Below are 23942 nucleotides of genomic sequence, written 5' to 3' on the forward strand. Positions count from 1 at the left end.
GGTGTGTTGGATTCGGACGATTACGCATCACCGTAGCTGACCACCTAAACTACATTCATTTTACAAATTCCCATCTGTCAATAAACGCACGTGAAAGGCAAACAGGGTCGTACTGAGGTATATTATATGATTTTTAAAAATATTTACTTTTTAAACTATTAGTGTACGAATTTCTTGAAATTTAATCACTGTGAGCAAAATTTAATGTTCCATTGAAGGAAAATGTGCTAAAATAAAATATTCATTAACTGAGAGATACATAAGAAAGTAAACATTTTGAATAAAAAAGCAACACGCTACAATTTGAATTTAAACAGACTGGCAAGTTTGGATCTGTAACATGAGAATCCGTCTGGCTTAAGGCAATAAATTATATTTAATAGCCTCTTGACGAATGAGAGGACGACTATCAACACGTGCTTATGTTTACAGAAGGGAATTTGCTAAATGAATAAACTTTACCAACTAAACTCACCCCCCTTTCTCCAACCGACGGGCCTGGGACCGCCTTTAGCGAGCATTACCGTTTGACCCGTCAGCTTTGCTCATACTCATAACTCCCATGTCGCTCTCCGTATGCGCTCCGTGATTGTCATAGCGTCCCAGTGGCGCCACCCCACCCACGCTTGCACCGGACTTGATTTGTAAGGTAACGATCCTTATGCATAGCGATGGGTAGGAAGAAGCGATCGCGTCGTTATTTCACCCATCTTGAAATAACAGAGAATGATCAGACAATCAGACAGCAGGTAGAAGCAACTCCACTCCCGAAGGTGGTCCATGCATCCCTCCATCCATACCAGCCCATTACGAAGTAATAGGCTACTCCAAAAGAAGACACACAACGTACACTAGATATAATTAGAAACAAAATAACATATATGTAAATTGATTTCTGCAGTGTAGTAAAGTTCTTTGGGGGCTGTAAGTGGACTTCTCTGGTTAACATGAAGACATGAAAGTGTAAACCTAGTTAAGATATTTACAACTTAACTTAAGTATATAGTTAAAATTTGAGATTAAGATTTAGAATTTAAAATTTCGCCGTTAGTAGTGGGAGCTGTATAGTGGCTCATCACACTGACGTCGACTGTCGTCGATTGTTGTGAAGTACTACATCTGGGATAAGGGCCTCGTCCAGGCAGCTTTGCCTGTTTCTCTTTACCATTGATCCTGCCTCATCTCCAAACTCCTTTTTCTCTCTTACATTCCCGAACCTAAAGCTCCGTTGCCACTTTAGTTACCTCGTTGCACCGTTGCCTCTCATTGGCCAGCATATGCACCGGAGAGCTCCGGCCACTACCTGTAAGGTAATGGTTGATACGGTCCTGTACTCGCTGCATACCCTAATCAACGGTTTTCTTTGCGTCCTAAGAAGCATGTCTTTATGTTTCGCTTTGTTGAAGGCCTTATGCCATACTGGAGCTCCGTATAATAAGATGGACGTGATTAATTGTAGGATATCTAATCTTCTGTGTGACTCGGGACCTCCTATATTCGGCATTATCTTATTAAGGGTCGAGGTCCTCTCTTCCGCCTTCCGACATGCCTCTTGTATATGGTGTCCGAATACCATTTTGTCGTCTAGTATGATTCCTAAATATTTTATGGCCTTCTGGGGCCCTCTGAACCGAAAATTTACGTTTTTTCTATCCCGCGGTCCGCTTAAGATGATTACTTCTGTCTTTTCTACTGCAAGTTTGTCATTTCTCTCTATCCATCTCGCAGTTTTTTCTGTTGCTTCATTTACTTTGTTTATAATGCCCCAATTTATTTCGTCTATAAGTAGAGCTTCTTTTAGGTCGTCTGCGTATGCAATTGCCCTTTCTCCTTGTGTTTTGTTTACTTCTAGTACCCCGTTGTTTGGAATATTCTATAGTGTAGATCCCAGGACTGACCTTTGGGGTACTCCAGCAGTCATTTTCATCTTATTTTTCTTCGATATGCATATGCTTATTTTCGATGAGACTCCAATTCGCTGAATTAAAGGCGTTTTTGATGTCCAATAAAACAAGAACTCACCTCTTTCTGCTTGTTTTCACCGCATCTCATAAGATCGCGGCGTCAACTGCTGATCGACCTTTTCTAAAGCCGTATTGTTAAATCTAACAGAAAATATTTTATGAAATCTTAAAGTCACTAAGAAAAGACTCACTAGAAACAACCAATATAACAAAATAAAGAAAACGAAATATTAATAGACGGAACTGATAGAATGTATAGACATAGATAGAATGATAGAATGTATAGACGAATATTTTCAAAGTTTGCTTCATATAGCTTTCATTAGGTATGGCCATAAAAATATATGATGCTATAAAAACAATCTAAAGTGTTGTATAGTAAGCAAATTCATGGAAAACATTAAGTATTGATTACTAATGACCTAAAGACCAAATTCTTTCCAGTTTCTTCAAAATAATAATTAAATATATGAAAAAAGGCGAATGTATTTTTAAAATGTTGGTTTTATTTAAAAAAGCATGGTTGGAATGATAGAAACACTAAGTTTGCCAACTTCATTTAACGGGAGTAATAAATTCTGGCGTTTTCTCTCTCTTTCTCCGAGTAGTTCTGACGATAATAAACATTGTGTTTCCGGCACGCCAACTTCTAATAATAGTACAAACGACTTCGTTGATTTATAGTAACAATAAATATTATATTTTGCTTTATATGATAAAAAATATATTTACACTGTGTGATAGGTGTGAAAATATCCACGTTATGTTTTAATGAATTTGAAATTATTTCATATTTAATGATTATAAATTACAGATCGTGAATTTTTAATAGGTTGTCATTAACACCTGACGATATACGATGCACACCTTTACAGCTTTTGTAGACGTCGGATAATGGATCCGGATGTTCAATAAAATTCTTGTACACTCGTCCAAATTAATGAAGAGGCGCGAGTTCTGGGTGCGCACTGGCAAAATTCGAAAACGTGTTGATTGGGAAAAAAAGTTTCATTATCTCTGAATTCCCGTAGCAGTTACATTCATATAATTTGTCGGCTTCTCTTGTGCAGTGTTGCACAAGGATATAAATATGGAAATATGCGAAAACGGCAAAATCTAAAATTATCAAACGTAAGAAGTAATGTTTTAAAATTTACAAAATTTACAAAAAATCAAGTAATTGCATTAATCAACTCAAACAAATACTAACACCTTTAAAGCGGAAACGACTAATTTGCAAAGAATGATTTACTACTGTGGATAATCCAAATGACTATTTGGATAACTGTTTCAAATATTTGAATCTGCTATACAAAAATGTCATCCATTTTGACCCGTTTAATTTTATTTATGATTTGTATACGGTTTTATTATTTTTGTTAATTAACTATTTAAAAGTAAATGTCACTCTCTTTTAATGCATTTTTCTTTCTTGTAGATAAAATTGTTTGAACGAGCTGTCAGATAAGAGTTTGCAACAATGTTCTGAATTTGCTAACAACGTGCATCTTCGTCTTGTACTTCCTGCGCACTTACAACTCTTCGTTATTTTAGGCTAGCTAGCACACACTTTAGAGAGGCCTTGGACGAATCAGAAGATGGGATTGCTATAAATGGCCAACTTATAAACAATATTAGATATGCAGATGATACAGTGTTGCTGACAGATAGTGCGCAGGGGCTTGAAAGGATGATTGATGACGTTGTAGAAGCATGTAACAAATACGGCCTAAAACTAAATTACAAGAAGACAAAAATAATGATCATTGGTAAGAATACCAACATAAACGAGCAAATTACAATAGGCGATACACCGTTAGAAAGAGTAAAAAAAATATGCTATTTGGGCTGTAATATTAAGGATACTTGGGATCACAGCTACGAACTAAAAACTCGTATTGAAAAAGCCAGAAGCTCTTTTAACAGCCTTAGGAAGATTCTCTGCAACTTATCTTTAAGTATCAATATAATAATAATAATAGTCTCCCGTTTTTATACCGCTCGCGGCTTTGGGAGTATAGCATGGTAGTCTGCTATATCTAGGGCCTACGGTATACAAGGAAGGTAACATGGCCAGTGCTACGCTTCAACCGCCTATTATTCGCCTAAGTATCAATATACGCATAAGAATTCTTAAATGTTACGTCTTTAGTGGCCTCCTATATGAAGTAGAAAGCTGGAGCCTTACAGAAGATGCCATAAAACGATTAGAGGCATTTGAAATGTGGTGCTACCGACGTATGTTGAGGGTCTCATATATACACTACACTATAAGTAATATAACTATTCTCCAGAGGCTAAGAAAAGACAAAGAAATTATTAACACCATAAAAAACAGAAAATTGGCTTACTTCAGCCACATCATGCGTAATGATAAATACCGACTTCTACAGTTGATTCTACAAGGCAAGATTGAGGGTAAGAAAGGCCCTGGACGTAGACGTATATCCTGGCTGGCCAGATCTATTTCGAGCTGCTGTGAATAGAATAAGATGGGTCAATGTGGTCGCCGACATCTCTAGAAGATAGGCACATTTAGAAGAAGAAGCATACACATCGGATTGTTTTTGGCTTCAGACATTATCGGGATTGACAGAATGTAATTACATTGGGAGGAAATAATTAGGGCATGGAACAAGAAACCACGGGAGGATATTGACTACCTAATCTAGAAACAAGCCCAGGCGTTCCAAGAGTGTATTGCCCACCGATGTGCATCAATATATTATTAATTGTACCCCTGTACATTGTTTCAATCATATTGAACTTTTGATCGTTTATTTATTTTGGTACTGTGTATAATTGTACAAAATATTTTCAAAATATAATAATTTACAAGAGGTTTCTTCGGATTTCTATTTTTATGTCACTTAGTATGACTTAGTTTTGATTTCTACTTCGAAAATCTTTCTCAAAATACAAATTAAAAAAAAATATTTTGTTTTGTTACTTTTGTACGAAAGCATTATGTAATGAATATAAAGGTAAATTAACATAGAAAATCAAAATTAATACTTCCTCCTCTGAGTTGTATTACACATCTCTTAAGTGTTTATTAAGTTTCTAACTAATTTCTGAGGATTCGCTTCCTACTCTTAATCTAATGCAGTTTTTAGCTCCGCCACTGTCGCTGATGCTGGATTAAGTTTAAGGAACCCTGCGTTTAAGTTCATTCCATAGGTACTCGATGGGATTAATATTCGGACTCAATGGAGGCCAGTTATATTAGTGTTGGTCGGGTAAGCTTTCGTAATCCGCGCTGTGTAACATGGAGCGTTATCATGCATTAGTATGAAGTCATGGCCTATGTAGCCGGCGTGAGGAACAACACGGTCTTGGAGAATATCCGTAATGTAACGATCCGGTGTTAAACCCCCTCCTCGACCCCTACCAAGCACGAACACAAGCTCTGTTTTTCCTTCTAAAGATATACCACCCCAAAGCATACACGAACCACCTCCACAGCTCACTGTTTCAGCAGCACTGAAGCACTAGAAGCACTTCAGTTTGTACAGCACTGGACAAAGTTCTCCGGGCCTCCGATAGACGCGTCGTCTTCTGTCATAGTTATACTACAAGCATATTCGAGTCTCATCAGAGAATAAAACTCTGCTCCATTGGCCAAGGTCCCAATTAACGTGTTCTCGGGAAAACTGAAGTCGAACTTGTTTCTGACTTGCGTTTAATTTGGGCCCTGTGTTAGCTCATCTGGGAGTCAAAGTGGCAGCCTTAAGTCTTCTCCTAACTGTCCACTGAGTGACGGTGATACATCGTTTACATTCCTCAAGGATTGTTGAAGCTTAACTTCTGTCGCGTGCCGATTCCGCCAGACAGTCATGACAATGAATCGACCGTCTCTCTCTGTCGTTACACGTCGCCGACCCGAACCTGGTCGTGGACTGTAGCTACCGGTCAGTACCTGTCTACTGGTATCGACTATAAGCCCAAGCCCTTGAGACTGCAGACTGAATCATAAGTAGGCGACCGGCAACATTCCTCTGATTATACCTGGTTCTATTCACTGGTGAAGTGATGAAGTATGTTTGTAAAATATTCACTTATTAACTTTGAAGTGTACACACATGTCAACGTTTCAAAAGCGACTGACACGACCACCGGCAAATTCATAGAAGTCTAAATTGTGTAGAACATGCCCGTTACAATGTTTGCTGCACTCTCTGTGCCATAGAGAAGTAGGCAAATTTTACAACACGTTGCCAATTTGCATAAAATAATTATTTTTTGGAAGCTCTGTAATAGACAATATTTTTGCATTAGTTGTTTTAATTCAACGTAACACAACATAAAATTACTAAGCATAAACTACAAATCATGGAGTGAGTCGATTTTTTTTGGTCTCAAATGTATTTTATTATGTATTTTGAGAATTCCGAAGTAGAAATCGAAACGTCAAAATAAGCTTATTTTCAACCGAAATTTAAATCTCCGCTAATAAATGGATAATATTCAGCCCTTCCAGAATCAAGCTAATTTGCCAAAAACAAAGAAAAATAAATGCACAAAACAAGCGTACTAAAGTAATCACTCTCTCAATTATTATTGTACTCTTTTCACCATTTTTATTACTCGAAACAAGTCCTTAATTTCACCATTTCCACTCCGGGATTACGTTCCAGAGAAATATTTTAGAAAAAAAAACCAGTAAAGCAACGCGGCAAATGTGATGTAATCGAATCAATTGCCGATGTAAAAATTTCGCCGAATAAACGTAATGTTTACATTTCCCTTTTTATTGAGATGCCAGTTCCGATGATCGATTTTTGCTTAATGTTAGAGGTGTTGTAGTAGGATCCAAACAGTGATCCGAAATTCCTGAAAAAGAACGACCCGAACTGGTCAATTTTAAACAGTAAATGTTGATTAAGCTTGATGTAGGTTTGCATGTAGATATGTGTATATTTTGTGTTTGTGCGTGGGTGTATGCGTGAATGTGTGTCACGTTCAATCAACAAGTCAACAGTTAATAACAAAGCTGCAGCTCCTATGTCATATTCGCAGTTGCTCCACGAGTGTTTATTTAGTTATAACTTATACACAACTACCATATACACCCATAGGACGGTTTCCATTAGCCATTGTGAAGTGACATGTCAGGGATGAGAACTTTCACACGTCGTCTGTACTAAGCGGAGTATTAGAAAGCTCCTGCTCAGTTGAAAACTCCCCCCGATACAGCTTTAGGCAGGCACAGAAACAAATCAATTACTTAACAATGTAACTCACTTTGAAAATCGTCGTTACAATAACGATACACCTCTATCAAACACGATCCTCGAACGGAAACACTAATAGTTTTTCTCATTTTCCTGCGAGAAAATCTCTCTTCGGTTAATACAAAGGTCCATAAACATGTTTTGAAATATGGATCGATCGGAAAAGAAAACAATGTGGATGTTTGAACAACGAAACGGGGTGGATTCTATCAGTGAATGGTATATTAATGAACTTGCCACGAAAGCACATGCGAACTACGGTAAACAAAAAAAAATACATATGTGTAGTTGATGAGTTTATCTAAAACATACAGTTAGATATTGAAAATCTAATTTAGATATATTGCTGTGTTGATTTAAAAATAATTTATTTATTTAAAATTGTTAAAAAGCCGGTATTTGAAAATAAAAATAAAATAGTTTTTTATTTTGTTGAGTTCAACAATTGTAAGTTAATTTTTTGTAAAATAAGACAGTTATTAATAATAACGGAAAGTTGCGTATGTACTATAGAAGAATGCTACTATGATAATCAATAAATATATGTATATACCTACACAAATTTTGCGAGCAACTTATTGGCAACAAAATCTGGCTTTACGAAAAGTTTTGGAATAAGACTCAGATCCAGTGATAGTTACATGAGAAATGGAAAACTAAAAAAATAATAGCTACCGATGCATATTTTCAGAGAATATATAAAACAACTAGATCCAACTCAACAAAAGAAATACCCTCTATGGAAGGCTATTTTAAAATAAAAAAACACAATACTACATATCACCTACAAGAAAAGAAGGGCGAAAAAAGAGCTATTCCAGCTTGAAATATCAGAAAAAAGCTTACAATAAAATTTAAAGCAAAAAATATAGTCAGATTCCATATCAATCTCAAAGAAGCTCCAAGTTACGACCTTCATCATCAGCCGTTTTCAGCACTGCTGGACATAGGCCTCCCGTAAATAATTCCAATGCATTCTATCTTGAGCACCGTGAATCCAGTTGTCCTGAATGCGCTTGATGTCATCTGACCACCTTGTTGGAGGACGTCCTTGATTACGATAAGCATCGTGTCTAGGTTTCCATTCCAGAATTTTCTTCGTCCACCTTCCATCTTTTAATCTGCCCAGTTCCATTTCAATGTTGTAATCCTTTGAACTGCGTCAGTAACACCAGTTTTTCTTATAATTATTGTATATGATGCTCTGTCTCTGAGGGATATATTCAACATTGACCTCTCCATCGCTCTCTGTGCCACTTATATTTTATTGATTACTTTTCTGGTAAGGGTCAATGTTTCTGCTCCATACATTAGAAGTGGGAGTACACATTGATCAAAGACCTTAATTTTCAAGCACATGGGAATATCTATTCTCCTGTTTAGCTCCGTTGTTTGATTATCTCTTCCTAATTTAATCTCGTGGCCCAGATATTTATAGCTATACACCTGTTCAATTTGCGTGCCGTTAGTTGAGATGTTTTTCGCCAGTACTAGGTTGGTCATATATTATGTTTTGAAGAAATTAATTTTAAGTCCAACTCGTGTACACGAGCTCTGAAGGTCTTGAAGAAACTGGCAGGCATGATCTACCCGGTCTGCAATAAGGACTATGTCGTCTGCAAATCTCAAGTTGTTCAGAAATTCTCCATTTATGTTGACTCCAATATTCTCCCAATTATTGTTTCTCATAGGACTTTGCAACAATGCGGTGAATAGCTTAGGAGAGATGGTATCTCCTTGCCTAATACCCCTCTCGAAGGGAAATGTATTTGTGTTGCAATATTACATTCTAACTGCAACTGTAGCGCTATTTTACGTTTAATATAATGGCTCCACTCTGTCTTCGAACACTGCTATTACTGACGAATACGAGTGAATTTTAAAAAGCAGAATTATTTAAAATATATAAATAGCGACAAATAAAAGGTAATTGATTTAATTTTTACCATTTGATTGATGAATATTTAAATCACCAAGAGAGTATTGAACCGGTATCGGACCGGTACTGAATCGAGAGTGAAACGAAATATATACACTCGAAGAATCTGCATAATAATTTTTACCTACATACATGTCGAGTTATAGAAATATCGATATATTTAATTGTTTATCAACTACACTTAAATCGGTGACCCACTTCCTCAATGTAATATATTAATTTTACTAAGTATGTTTACTATCATTAATATAAAATATTAATACCAAATATGGTTAAATGTAATATTACAAACAGTTTCTAAAAAACTAACAATAAAGGTTTTCTTACTGTATAATATCTACAATATTACTGACTTTTTTAATAACTTTTTTAAGAGTCTTAAAATTGTCGAAAGAAAAAGAGAAAAACGCAGAATACTTCATTTAAAAATTAGATGGCTCATAGGGCAAACACTTACCTACTTCAATGTGCGAACTTTAGTGGACTTGTGTTTTGGGCTACACTCCAGTCAGAAATTATTCAAAAGCGGCTATATATTCAGCACAAGTGAATTTGCGTTTTTGAACTGGAATTATCGCGTAAATCAAGTCTGCCAATGGATGCTACGATGTAATAAAGGATCTCGCAGCTCGCTGACACTCATTCATGGATAACTACAGAAAGGCACTTCTGGACGCTAGAAAACCGGTGTAGAGATGCACTCCTTATATATATTATTTTTAATGCATTTAAAGAGAATTAATAAAAAAAAGGGACAAAACCGCACAGTTAAGAATAAGTTAAGCGAAATAAGACAACGCATATACTTATGTAGTTGTAAAGTTTAAAATATTCGTCAAATGTTAAGAATCTTGCTAGTGTTTGAATTTTGCTGGTATTTAACCCTGTATAGTTTAACGTTATAGTCGCTTTAGTCCAGTCGTCAGATAGTTGACCGCTAAAAATCATACGAACAAGCTGAATTTTGCTGAGAATATTAATTTTGGGACCCCAAAAATGATGCAAAAAAATTTACCACATTTACCCCCGGGATTCCTCCTAAAACCCCCCTTGTAGGTGGGTAAAACGCAAAAAATCGATTTATCAAGAATCTGTACGTCGTGGAAAAAAGTTTCAAATAAAAAATGTAGCTGAGATAATTTTAAACAAATATTTTTATAATGAAAAAGACAGTCAAGATTTGATTTCAAGTACAAAGTGTCTATGTATCTGTTTATACGTATTTCGCCCTAATAGGGCTCATCAGAACAGCTATTCATAGGCGTTCTCAACGTGAAAAATAAATCTTTTCTGTCTTTAAGAAGCAACACTAAAATGGCTTCGATATGGACGCAATAGCGACATCTGATAATAAATCCGTAAAATAGTTTCGAAACACAATTCAGATTTCTGCCTTAATCTGAGCCTTCTAAACATTGCAAGGCAAAACAGACGTTGATAAAGATGTTAATAGAGACATATGAGCCCTATTATACGCGAAATACCTATAAACAGATACATAGACACTTTGTACGTGAAATCAAATCTTGACTGTCTTTTTCATTTTATTCGGATCTACTCTGTACGAGTACAAGAAACCAATTCGCTAAGGATTTCTGCTTACTTGAGGAGACATGTCGTGGAATGCAAATTTTAGATTCCCCATGTCTCTATTAACATCTTTATCAACGTCTGTTTTGCCTTGCAATTTTTAGAAGGCTCAGATTAAGGCAGAAATCTGAATTGTGTTTCGAAACTATTTTACGGATTTAAATATTTTTATAATCACTTTTTGTATAGAATGAATCGTTCTCTTAGAAACAACGCTTTAGGCGACCGTCGAGAATGACATTTACGCGCGCGAAATCAATGTTTAATAAAATTTGTATCAGCTTGGCGGTAAAAATTTTATATCTTTTGATCCAAGTGACCTATCGACAAAAATCAAGATGCGTTTTAAAAATAAAGAGTGCAGCTTTCATATGCAGTTTTTGTATTTTGCCGCAAATAAACTCAGTTTTTAGAAAAATGTTTGAATAAATGTGGTCCGAATTTTGCCATTTTTTACGAATCTCGTTAGATCAATCAAATTGATCACTTTCATTGACCAGTCGTAGCAAAGTTTGCATTTTTAGAGATCAATCTTTAAAACCTATGACACGAAATTTTAATTTTGAGTTGTGGCAACAGATATAAGGCATTTGAAATATGAATAAAAAACGCAGAATTTAATGTTTTACATTTCAAACGTATCATCCAAGTAGACGATTTGGGGTATAGTTTATAAAAGTTCGGTTCTTTTGAACACCGTACTAGTTTTATTGAAAAAAAAGTTTTAACGGATTTGTTGCCAAAACTGAAAACTAAAATTTCGTGCTATAGGTTTTGAAGGTTAGGCTTTAGTAATCGAAACTTTTATTTATTTAACACCTTTATAAAATCTAAGTTTACTTGCGGCAAAATATAAGAATTGCATACGAACGATAAACTCTTTACCTTTAAAACGCATATTGATTTTTGTCGATAGGACACTTGGATCAAAAGATATCGAACTTTTACCGTCGAGCTCATACAAATTTTATTGAACATTGATTTCGTGCACGTAACTGATATTCAAAATCGACGGTCGCTTCAAGCGTCGTTTCTGAGAGAACGGTTCATTCTACACAAAAAGTGATAATAAACATGTTTGTTTAAAATTACCTAAGCTACATTTTTTATTTGAAAATTTTTTTCTACGGAGTACAGATCGTTGGTAAATCGATTTTTTTGCGTGTGTACCCCATAGGAAGCCCGGTAGTAAAAGTGGTAAACTTTGTTGCATTTTTTTTAAGATCCCAAAATTAATATTTTCGGCCAAATTCAGTTGTTTGTATGATTTTTAGAGATTGAGTGGCATGTTCATCTCTGACGACTGGAGTATAACCTTTTTGCAGATGTGGGATTTATGGAGTCAGTGACTTTTCAAATTTTATTTATAATGGTGTCCTGAACATTCCTACCAATTTTTAGCTCTATGCGAATTTTTGTAACCTCACCACTATTTTCTGGGATAACTGACCGTGTTAACATTTTGAGTTTTCGATTTTTGTTATAAAACATATTCAATAACATATTTTAAAATAAATAATTGATTCCCATTTATGTCTGAAAATTTATTTAGTTTCTAAACAACTCGCTAACCTTTGACGAGCAATTTATTATGGAGGACAATAATAAAAAATTACACGAAATATGCATAATGAATGACACAAGTGATGTGAAGGGAACACAGAAAAGCTAAATTAATAGGTTTAAACAGTACGGGAAAAGACGCAAAGAAAATAACAGAGAAAAAGTTTTTACAGCAAGTTCATTAACTCTATAAAACTTTTTGTAGCATTTCGTATTTTTAAAAGCAGTGATTATATTTTAAAGTATATAGTAAATAGTAAACAACATAATTTTAGAGTATATAATTTTCATTGGTAATTCCAGCGTGTGGTCGTTGACCTGTTGCCTTTGGAAACCAGAATATTTTGCGTTTTTAACAATCATCGCATTTATCGTAACAACTAATGTCTCTGCCAAACTTGTTTACTGAAACGACAGAAATCACAAATATATCCTGAAAGACTGGTTTTACCAAATATGTCCATCGTCACTTCGGGATTCCAAAACAAACGTAACATAGACCAGACATATATAATATTATAATTGGATTTATCAAAACTTGACCTGCTAAAATACATTCTAGATTTAGACGGAAATTAGTGGTTAGTGAGACAATATTATAAACAGAAAAAATGGAGTAGTATTAATTTAATCGAGAAACATGTTTGTCGTCGGATATTCGAAATTGAGCTATCCTTTAATTAACTTCCACTCACCACACAGAACTAGCGACCATAACCGAGCATGAACCAGACCCTCCACCATCACACGGTATCACGACTCTCGGTGTGGAACAAACTACCTTATAAATCGTAACGTAAATCTGAGATACGCCGAAATCAATAATTTATGGACACACTCTAATATACAGTAACGGTTGCATAGAAGAACAACGATCACCACATACCAATATATTCAAAATCAATGATTCGCCAACTATTTCTCATAATCATTAGAGGTATACCACGAAGAAGACCACGAAAACGATGGAATAACAAGGACAATGGACTGGAGGCACATTGAAAAACAGACAGAGTCATTTCTATATAAAAAGAAGAAGAAGATTAGTATAGACTTAACTTAGTTGAACCTCAATCTTCCAAAGCTTATTTCTTCATCCGATTCTACTTTCTGCAACTTGGTACCAGTTGACCAAGCCGATATTTCTGGCATTCCTATCCACATAATTCCACTATCTCTGCTTGGTATACCTCTTCGTTCAGTTCCACTGGTTTTCGTCACAAAAATCTTACAGAATAGCTTTTATTGTTCTAGCTAAATATTCTGCCCACTGCAGCGATTTTTATAGCAGTAATTATCTTTTTGTTTTTAGCAGTTTATTTGTACTTGTATAGCTTGAGGTTATATCAATGACGCCAGCGTTATGAGGCTTTGTATTTTTCGGAGGACTTCTGGAAGACTTTCTGGGGCAGTTTGTTTTTATCTATACCCCATGTTTCAAATCAATAATATATTAAAACTAGAAATTAAAGTTTTTCATACCACGATCTTTATTTTTCTTCGCTATCTTACAAAGTGTAGCTTATATCTACTTTGATTACGTGCAACAATATCCACGTCATGTGAATACTCCAATATTTGAGCCAGTCTATTAAATCATCATCAGCAGCTATTCCATCCATCGTCGGATGTAAGCCTTCTTTAGGTTTGTGCATTGACTTCTGTTCGTTGTTTTTTGCATTCATTCGTGACCAGCCGTTCGCCTGTTGACTTGTTTGACTTTCATTCTTCCTATGTGACGTGCTCAGTTCGTCAGATGGCAATCTTTTGGATTACATCTGTTACTTTTGATCGTTTTCTTATTTTCAATTAGATATGCGGATTATCTGTTCCATAGCTCTCTGTTACTTAAAGTTTCTGGACTATGTTGTTGTTAAAAGCCCATGTTAAAGTTCCGTATGTCAGAGTCGGCAATACATACTTGTCAAAAGTTTTTGACTTTAACGTATTTATTGTCGTATATATAAATCATCGATCGAGAATTTCGGACATAAGGCATTCGCATTTATATTTGAATTATATTAGATCTGAATTTATACATTGGTCCTTCGAGCCAGATAACAAATAGAACAACAAATCTTCAACAACAAACTTCCACAACAAATAGAAAATGTTCAAATACATATAAAACAATGTGTGATTAAACACTCTTAATTAGCTACTATACCTCTGTTCTTGTCTCTGAAAAGATTTAGTTTGGGTTTAAATTATTCTCTTCCGAAACTATATTTTCTTGGGCTAAGATTTGCTGTATATTTTATGGTTTCTTTACATACATCCCATCCCCGGCTTATTGTCGGCTCACGCATTCTATTATGTCATTTATTTCTTACTGACATCTACCGTTTGTCTTCCTTTCCAGGGACGCATCCAGTATTTCCCCAGTTTGCTAAACCACATGTTCATTGCACGTAACATTCTTGTGCAAATGACACCCTACTATTACGATGAAAAAAGGAAATTAACCAAATCTCTAAATACTACATCTGCAGAAATTTTACAAAACAACCAATCTTACCGTTGGAAAATACACTCAACTGAAGCAGATAATACAATAAAAAATAAGCAAAAGAAATAAACCACAAGCTATGTTTGTACAAAGACAAAATAAAGACATATTTTGCTAAAATGAATGAAGTTCTTTAACACATTGCAGGAATAATAAAATAATAATAAATACATTATGAAAATCTCCAATGTGACCCATTCCACATATCAAATGAAAAAAGAATGGCATAAAGTTAGAAACGTAATAATTATAAAACATAGAATATCGTAACATTCTCAAGAAATGTTTGAGGTCACACTGATAGGTGGGTATGTTGTGTCGTCGCAACTTTTCATTTGTACCAATGACAAGTTGCGGCGACACGCACACCCACCCATTAGTGTGATCTAGACTTTATCTAAACTATATAAAAGCTATAAACTTAGTGTAATTTTATATTCAAGTTTATAAAGTTGGCTTATCACACAGTACCAAATCCTGTACCAAACTAAGAAATGCTGCATCATGCCTCTTATGTAGTGCGGAGCACCCAGAGAATTGTCGGAGATACTCAACAATAAACATAAATTTACAAAAACAAACTCAATAAAAATATCTTGGGTTTAATTAAATTTTACAGCTACTAGTCATAATGACTATATAACTAAAACTATTGACGGAAACCCTTTTGTGAAATAAGAAATTTCATAAACCCCTTCATAAAAACCATAACCCAAAGAGATTTGTCATAAGTAGACTCATATTGTCTGCTGTTTATAAAACAATAAAGAAGATATTTATACCGAAAAATAAAAATAGTACAGAGATTTTTCATCTCCACGTTATAAATACATACTTCAACACTAGAAGCAGGTATAAATTATGAGCCAAGCTCGTTGGTAAACACATTATTTTCGTTGTAAAGTTTTTTTATAACACTGTAAATAAAATACATTCTTTGCGTTAGTCCAGTATATATAATTTATATTTCAAGGGAACTAGTTCAAAGCATGTTAATCTTTATAGAAAACTTCTTTACTCAAAAATACGCAGTATTGCCACAAACCGTAGAACTTGAACAAACAGAGGTGGTCCTTCTCCCCACTGTCAACTACTGAGTGCCAAAACAACAACGTAAACATCAAAAAAGTAATTATCAAATGATTATGATAGAACACGAAATACCTGCTCCAAAAAAAAATCTACTCAAAAAAGGTTTTGACAAAAAATGACTACCTATTGTCATTTATAAACAAGGTATTTCACAAGATTGAAGAAAGGAAACAACCCAACACCACAGGCAATTCAGAAACACTCACAAGGGAGTTAAAGATGACCATATATAAATGGCTTATCAGAAAAAATAGGAAATAAATAAACATCAACAAACAAAATACAACAACACTCAAAACGACCAACACAATGAGATATATCCTGTCTAAAACCAAACGCAAAAACACACAAGAAAGATCAAAGAACTGCATCTGTAAAATACCCTTGAATGCAACAATTTCTATGTGAAACCGCAAGATCACTACGTGTCAGAATAAACGAACATGAAACATACATCAAGAACAGAGACTTCGACAAATCTCAGATATACAAATATGCCTGGGATCACGAGCACAGACAACAATGGAACGAAGCATCAATAATCATGAAAGAAACAGACATGAAAAAGAGAAAATTCAAAGAAGGATCTTTTATACTAGTTAATGAAGAAAATCGTGCAGCATACCCATCAGCAGAATGCAGCAGGCTTTGGATGCCAATACTAAAAGAAGAAGTCAATAACAAGAACATACCAACAATATATACACAAACATTTAATCTAAGTAAACACACATTATACAAACAAATAATACAAAAAACACACAAAACAGTCAGAATTTGGTATTCTGAGTGTAAAAACACCACCCTCAGATTTTTTTCAACTAAAATCAGAGCAGCCTACACAATCAAGGCTAAGTAAGTTAACCATTAATTTTGAGAAAACATAATCTACTAAAAACTTGTTGATTATACATTTTCGCAGAATTTAAAAAAAATCTTTTTTTGAAAACGATTTCCGGAGTGGAAATCGAAACGTCCAACGTTAGTTAAAAATGCAATTTTTAATTCAATAAATCGTGGTTTAATCCCATATAAACAATATTTTTTCAGTTGCAGAACCTTTTTAAACGTAAATAATGTAATATGCTTTCTGTATTTTTGAATTTTAAATAAGATTTTTAAAATTGAATAAAGTAATTTTATTTTTTATTTATTATTTTTATGGATTTTTTAGATTTTAATAGAATTGAAAAAGTTTACATGTTGTATAACGGACTCGCCTCTTGGCGTAAATTAACTATGGTTATTTATTTATTTATTTATTTATTTATTTATTTATTAGTTAATAATGTTTTATTTTTTATTGTTTTTAATTTAAAAATGTTTAGAATAAATATACCACGACCAGAAACGAATTGAAGGAAAGTAGTATATCCATTTGAAGACCTCTATTTTGTGGCACTACTTCAGTGACGCCGCATGCCGTGTCGTAGGGCTACTTCCCGCAAAGTAATGCAACCTCAGATTCGCTTCAAAAAAAATCACAGACCATTTTGAGCTAAATTCAGCTAGATACTAATAATCATCCACCTAAATACTTTATTTCTGACTATGGCATAGTCAGAAAAGTTTTTGACCGAAGAGGGCCGATCGGACAACGAAGAAGAGGAAGACCGAGACTTAGGTACCAAGACAACCTAGAAAATGATTTGAAGTCTATCGGAATTAGAGCATGAAGAAGAGTTGCCAGAGACACGGGCGAATGGAGGATTGTTCTGAAGAAGGCTTTGGCTTATAAAGAGCTGTAACGCCACTGATGATGAAATACTTTATTTTATTCGTGATGGCAATGACGGTGTTGTACTACGGGTGGTTGGTCTGGGCTGACTAACCAACCTTTCGAGTTTTCAATCAATAGTTTGTTTTTTTCAATTTTGGTATGTTCAAAAAATTACTTTGCCAAGACTGTTCACGCCGTATAATTTTGGCGTCTATCATACATGCATGTTTCTCGGCCTTGGTTTTTTACTGTGTCCAGATTCAGATTCTAGTTTTACAATCAATTCTAGTGGAGAGACCGTAAGGTCGTGATCTTCGATCATGATTTTTTATCTACTATCTACTATCTACATAGAGGTTCTAACAATGTTGAGTGAAGACAATACGGACGCCTTGGTAGATCTTTTTAATGACATTTATGGGTCCGGTCAAATATCACAGGATTGGCTTCAATCAACCTTTATACCAATCCCAAAAAAGCCAAACGCTAATAGTTGCGACCAATTCCGAATGATCAACTTATTGAGCCAGGTCGTTAAACTCTTCTTAAAGATAATTCACACAAGAATATACAACAGATGTGAAAGAGACATTAGCCCCACACAGTTTGGTTTCAGACAAGGATTTGGCACAAGAGAAGGACTTTATAGCTGAACTGTCCTACTTCAGAAATGCAGAGATCAGCAAAAATATGTCTCCCTATGCTTTATAGATTACCAGAAAGCATTCGATTGTGTTAATCATTCAGAATTAGTAAAATTGTTCCAGGAACGTTCGATAGATGAGAATGACTTTAAAATCATAAATAATCTTTATATGAATCAAGTGGCATCTGTGAGAGTAGGACTGGAATCTACATCATATTTATCAATCGAAAAAGGTGTACGACAGGGTTGTGTTCTGTCACCCCTCCTTTTTAATCTTTACTCTGAAACGATTTTCAATAGAGCCTTAAGTGACACTGAAGATGGAATCAAAATCAAAGGACAGACTATTAGTAATCTTCGCTATGCTGATAATACAGTCATAATAACTGATAGCCAGGAAGCGCTACACCGACTAATAGATAGAATAAACACTGAAGGAGAAGGGCTTGGAGATTAATATAGACAAGACGAAGGTAATGGTGGTAAGCAGAACACGAACTATGCAATTAAATATAAGAGTAAACAATAAGATATCTCGGTAGTTAGATAACTGAAGATTTAGATCCAGACATAGAGATACGTAGCAGGATTGAGCAAGCCAGAACAGCATTTACTAATATAAGGACCCTGCTAAGCAACAGCAGCCTTAACTTAACGCTTCGACATAGCTTTGTAAAATGTTACATTTACTCCGTACTGCTATATGGTGTCGAAACCTGGACCATAAAGGCCAATGTGATGAACTGATTGGAGGTCTTTGAAATATGGATATTTAAAAGACTACTTAAAATTCCCTGGACAGGTCACACAACAAATGTCGAAGTATTAAATCGAATGGGCAGAGAACGAGAATTGCTGCCAATAATAAAAAGAAGAAAAACTCCTTTATCTGGGTCATATATTTCGAAATTCCAAGTACCAATTCTTAAAGCTTATTCTGGAAGGGAAGATAGAAGGAAAACGGGGCATCGGAAGAAAGAAATACTCATGGCTTAAAAACATAAGGGATTGGACAAACCTCGATGCCCATGCACTCTTTAGAGCCACACAAGACTGAGAGGAATATATCAGAATTGTCGCCAACATCCACTAATTCTATAGGGCACCATAAGAAGAAGATCTACTATCTGATCTTGATAAAGCAACTGGAGCAGTTGCTTCCATCAAGTCCTCGTAGACACATCATCTCAGGACCAGCAACTTCACGTGGAGTCATACGTCGCCATGTTACCAAATCTACTGGTAACTTTAACATCATAATATTTACCACCATATAATGTAAACTAAATTAAAACAAAACAATTTTTAACGGGTTTTTACCCACATATTTAGTGGCTCAATACATGTATACCCACTGATGATGGAAGTGATATAGCCCGATTGGGTTTTTAAATTATATACCTTTTATAAAGGATTTTTAATAAAAACAATATCTGTCACTGAAAGATTCGATTCGTAACGATTGTCAAAATTTAATAAAAGTCATAAATCTCATCCGATTAATAACAATATTGAATTATCTGTTTAAATTTTTATATTAATTGTCGTTTTAAAATATTTTCATATAACTACAATTATTATTTTGAAACATATTATTTAGTTTACATAATAATGAAATTTACTATCAAATGATATTATTTATATTTGATTATTAATATTTGGTCTGAATTTAACAGGTTTGTCATCATAAGTAAACAAAGTATACTTTGTTAATACGTTAACAGGTGGCGATAGGAGCAAACATAATAATTTATTGAATTTGTTTAAAATATAAAAAATAAATAAATAATAAAATTACCTTACTTAATTTTAAATATATTATTTAAATTTCAAAAATACAGAAAACATAGTAAGAAGCTCAGCGCTAGTCTACAGTGCCGCCTACTGTTCCACTTTTTTTAATAAAACTTGTTATTTTTAATATAATATATAATAATATAATATAATTTCATATCAATACATCGTTGGATTTTTCTGATTATGAGTTCGACTATTAGTGACGTAGTAGAGTGTGATAAAAAGAGTTATTAGTAAAACATATTCATATTTAGACAGTCACAGCGGAAGAGTTCATTTGTGTACCTAACGAGGGGATGGCCGTAGGTATACAAAATGTCAAAACTGACCATAATTTTTTATTTTGATTTTTGAAATGTTTCATAATTTTTTATACAGGAAACGTAAAAAAGATCTTACTAACGAATGCGATAAAGCATGTGAAAACCTTAAAAAAGATACTAAAACAAAAACTGATGCTGAATAGAAATTTGATTAAAAATACAAAATTTCAAATTTCTACGTCTTCTGCCAAGATTTAAATGCATTTTTTATCAACAGATGGTTAAAACATGCAGCATACTGTAGTCCTTATGAAATTATCCGACTTCATGTACATGTTTTAAATTAAAAGGACCAGTTGACCGGGCTATAATTTCCGGTCGAACTGTAACATCGTTTTTTATGTTCTTTTGTTCCAACATATTTAGCGGAATGTTGTGGTCTTTTTCTTTTTTCAAACGGAACAACACAATACGTCTTTGCTTTCAAGCTAAAAGACCATAATTTTCGTCAGAAACCGCTGAAAAGCATTAGGAATGCTCGTAATACGATGAAAAGAAAAATCATTAAATCTTTGTTAAACATCTATGTGTATATTTCAGGGTTTTACGATTCCTTGAATGTTCCAATTTAGTTTTAAATATGACCCTAGTTTATCAGAATTGTGTTTTTTTCGGCTAATTACTTGGTCGTTTTCGTTGGATACAGTAATGGATTAAAAATTAAAAACAATAATTATGCAGTCTAGACAAAGTACGAGTACGTTATTATTCATCCTCCTTAAATAACAAAAATATAAAAAATCTAATTTTCTTCTTTTTACTAGGTTGTATCCTTATATCTTTTAAAGTGACGGTGACAGAATGTTCTCCGCAATTAATTTTTTATACTAATTTTTCCCTACTAGTTTTTCCAGTACTAAATAAAACGACCGTGGACTTGGTTACCCAATCGTACTGCTTTGTTTACTTTGAAGCAATCTGCTTGCAAATGTCTCAGTATACGTATTCCATCTACCACCGATCTATTTCTTCTAAAACCAATTGGTTTTGTCAAGAAGAATTTATGGTGGAACAAAACAGAAGGTGTTTGAGTAAGAAGGACCAATGATAAATTATTAACATACCGAGAATCCAAAATTACACATATGTATTACAACGCCAAGGATAAGATAGATAAAAGATGTGCAGACCTAAGACTTTTTTCCTCTGTATTTTTAGTTTTTTATCTCTTCGTTTTCGGGCATTACCTCTTCGTAACCACCTTCCACTACATCTGTTTCTTCTTGTTCTCGTATCCCGTGAAATTGCTTAATAGTTATTTAACAAACAAGTGTATTAATAAGCGCGATTAACAATTGAGATATTTTAATGCGTGAGCGAAGCGAGCGCGTTAATGTTCGAGATTGTTAATCGCCATTTTAATTCACGAGTTCGTTACAAAACTTTTCCGTCGACCGTACTTTTCAGAAATAAAGATATCTTAGTTTAAATATTTATTTACTTAACGATAAACAATAATTTTTTTCAGCTGTCATTGACTTTATTCAAAGTTTCTTTAGTGGTAGTTTTATTATAGTAAACATTAATATTCGAAATGGTACAATTACTGAAATTAAAGGAAGATATTGATAAATGATTATCTGCTGTATAGCATTTTGACAAATTTATATTTAAGTCTTCTTGGTATATGTTTGGTTGCCTACACTACAGGTCACTGCCAATCACAGAGCGTTTAATTAATTTATGCAAGCAATGTATGTTGTGTTGCCTATAATGAAATCGTTCATTAATAGAAAATCATTCATTAATAGGGGTCATTAATCAATGATTTTGAGGGTGTTAAAATTGATCATAAATGGACGGTCGACGGAAAAATATCTTTTCTAGTCAATATCTCCAATTAAATTTCCAGCTTTTCTTTTTTAGTTTAATTTCAAGCTTTCGTGAAGTTGTTTTTTAAATTTGTTTTCGATATCTTGTAATTTTGCTTATAATAAAGCCTTGTTGCTATCCTACATATTTCTCATCTTAAAGTCTTATACATCTATAGTAGTCCCCAGATTTCTGCCTGGAAGTCAGACACTCTAACTCCTGGTCCTTAAGTTTTATATTTTTCTTTATTTTTAGTAGGAGACACGGGTGATGAAGTCAATGCCCGCGTGCCACGGAGTCAACGACGGAGTCTTAGAAGAGGTACGCGAGGAATTGTTGAAAAAATAAGTAAATAATTAAATTTTTTCATCTAACTAAAAATTCCTCTTTTATTATACGCCACAGATTCGCGCTGTAAAGCAGCAGCTATAATCTTGTCCAGACAGATTGGTCACCAGAAGCTATGGATGCGATGGATACTAGCCATCGTTTTGTCGATAATATTGTCGTGTCATATGATATGCTGTTTGAAATATACCGTTTTTAATTTATTTCTTCGATATATCGTCTAAAACCATTCGTGAATTTAACACTAAGTGGGAGAAACAATTCTTATTCACTCCCAAGTCTTGCTGTTTGATATGTGAAAATTGTGCGGCAGTGCCAAAAAAATTTAATCTGAAGCGTCATTACAGGCAAGTTCATGGCGATTTCATCAACAATTATCCTGTCGGCTTACGCCTACGAACTGAATTCACCGCCAAGAAAAAAAGCTTTAGCTGGGAAATATTCTTTGTTCCAAAAAAGAAATGATGAAATGGAAAAATTGTTCATTTATTGCAGTATTCGATGGCTATCCAAAAGGCTGACAAGATTTTCTTGTCAGCCTTTCTGACAGATTCTAACAGATTCCTTAAGAAAATTCCAAGTTTCAACGTCCAAATTAACCATATCAACAATAAACATATCTCCCCGTACTACATGTACTACTAATAAATCCTAAATTTGTATCTACATAATAAATATTTTTTGTTATTTCACACAAATTTCTCCTATTGAAGTTTGTGTTAGAAAATTTTAGGTGGCATGAATAACTTCTCATAACCAGATAGTGTATCAAGAAAGGTTGGCCACTCCTTTAGTAGAAAAACGATTTGACACATGGAAGCTAAAAGGTTACAAAAAATTTATGGAAGAAAAATAAGAACAACCGGAGATTTAAGCGATGCCCTCAAAAGATCGAAAAACGGTAAAGCAGCATGACCTGGAGACATCCCAATTGAGTTGGTAAAGTACGGACGAAAAATATTACATGAGATGTTTGTTCAACTATTTAACAAATGCTTAAAAGGACAAAATATCCCTGATAATTGGAATGTTGGATACATCAGCTCAATTTTCAAGAAAGGGGATAAACGCAAATGCTCTAATTGTAGGGGAATAACTGTTATCAGCTCAGTGGGGAGGTTGTACGGTCAAATAATAAAAGAAAGAATAGAATCAGAATACGAAGACATAGAAGAACAAAATGGATTTCGTGCAGGAAGATCGTGCACTGATGGTATATTCGTTCTGCAGCAGGTAATCGAAAAACGGAAGGCAAGGAATCTATCTACCCACCTATTGTTTGTAGATTTAGAGAAGGCATACAATACGATACCTTTGAAAAAACTGTTTCAAATATTGACGAAAGTAGGTCTCAGTAGAGAGTATGTGGATGCTGTCGCAAATATATACAAAACTGCAAGAAGTG

The 23942-nt window shown here is 34.3% G+C and overlaps 1 protein-coding gene across 1 annotated transcript in view; it reads right to left on the reverse strand.

Annotated features, from left to right (window-relative positions):
* The window catches only part of LOC140450238 (uncharacterized), a 498980-nt gene that overhangs the window by 140853 nt on the left and 334185 nt on the right, over positions 1-23942 (reverse strand). The gene's annotated exons all lie outside the window — the stretch shown is intronic.

Source organism: Diabrotica undecimpunctata, chromosome 1 (genome assembly GCF_040954645.1).
Source record: "Diabrotica undecimpunctata isolate CICGRU chromosome 1, icDiaUnde3, whole genome shotgun sequence".
In the NCBI taxonomy this organism is placed as follows: Eukaryota; Metazoa; Arthropoda; class Insecta; order Coleoptera; family Chrysomelidae; genus Diabrotica; species Diabrotica undecimpunctata.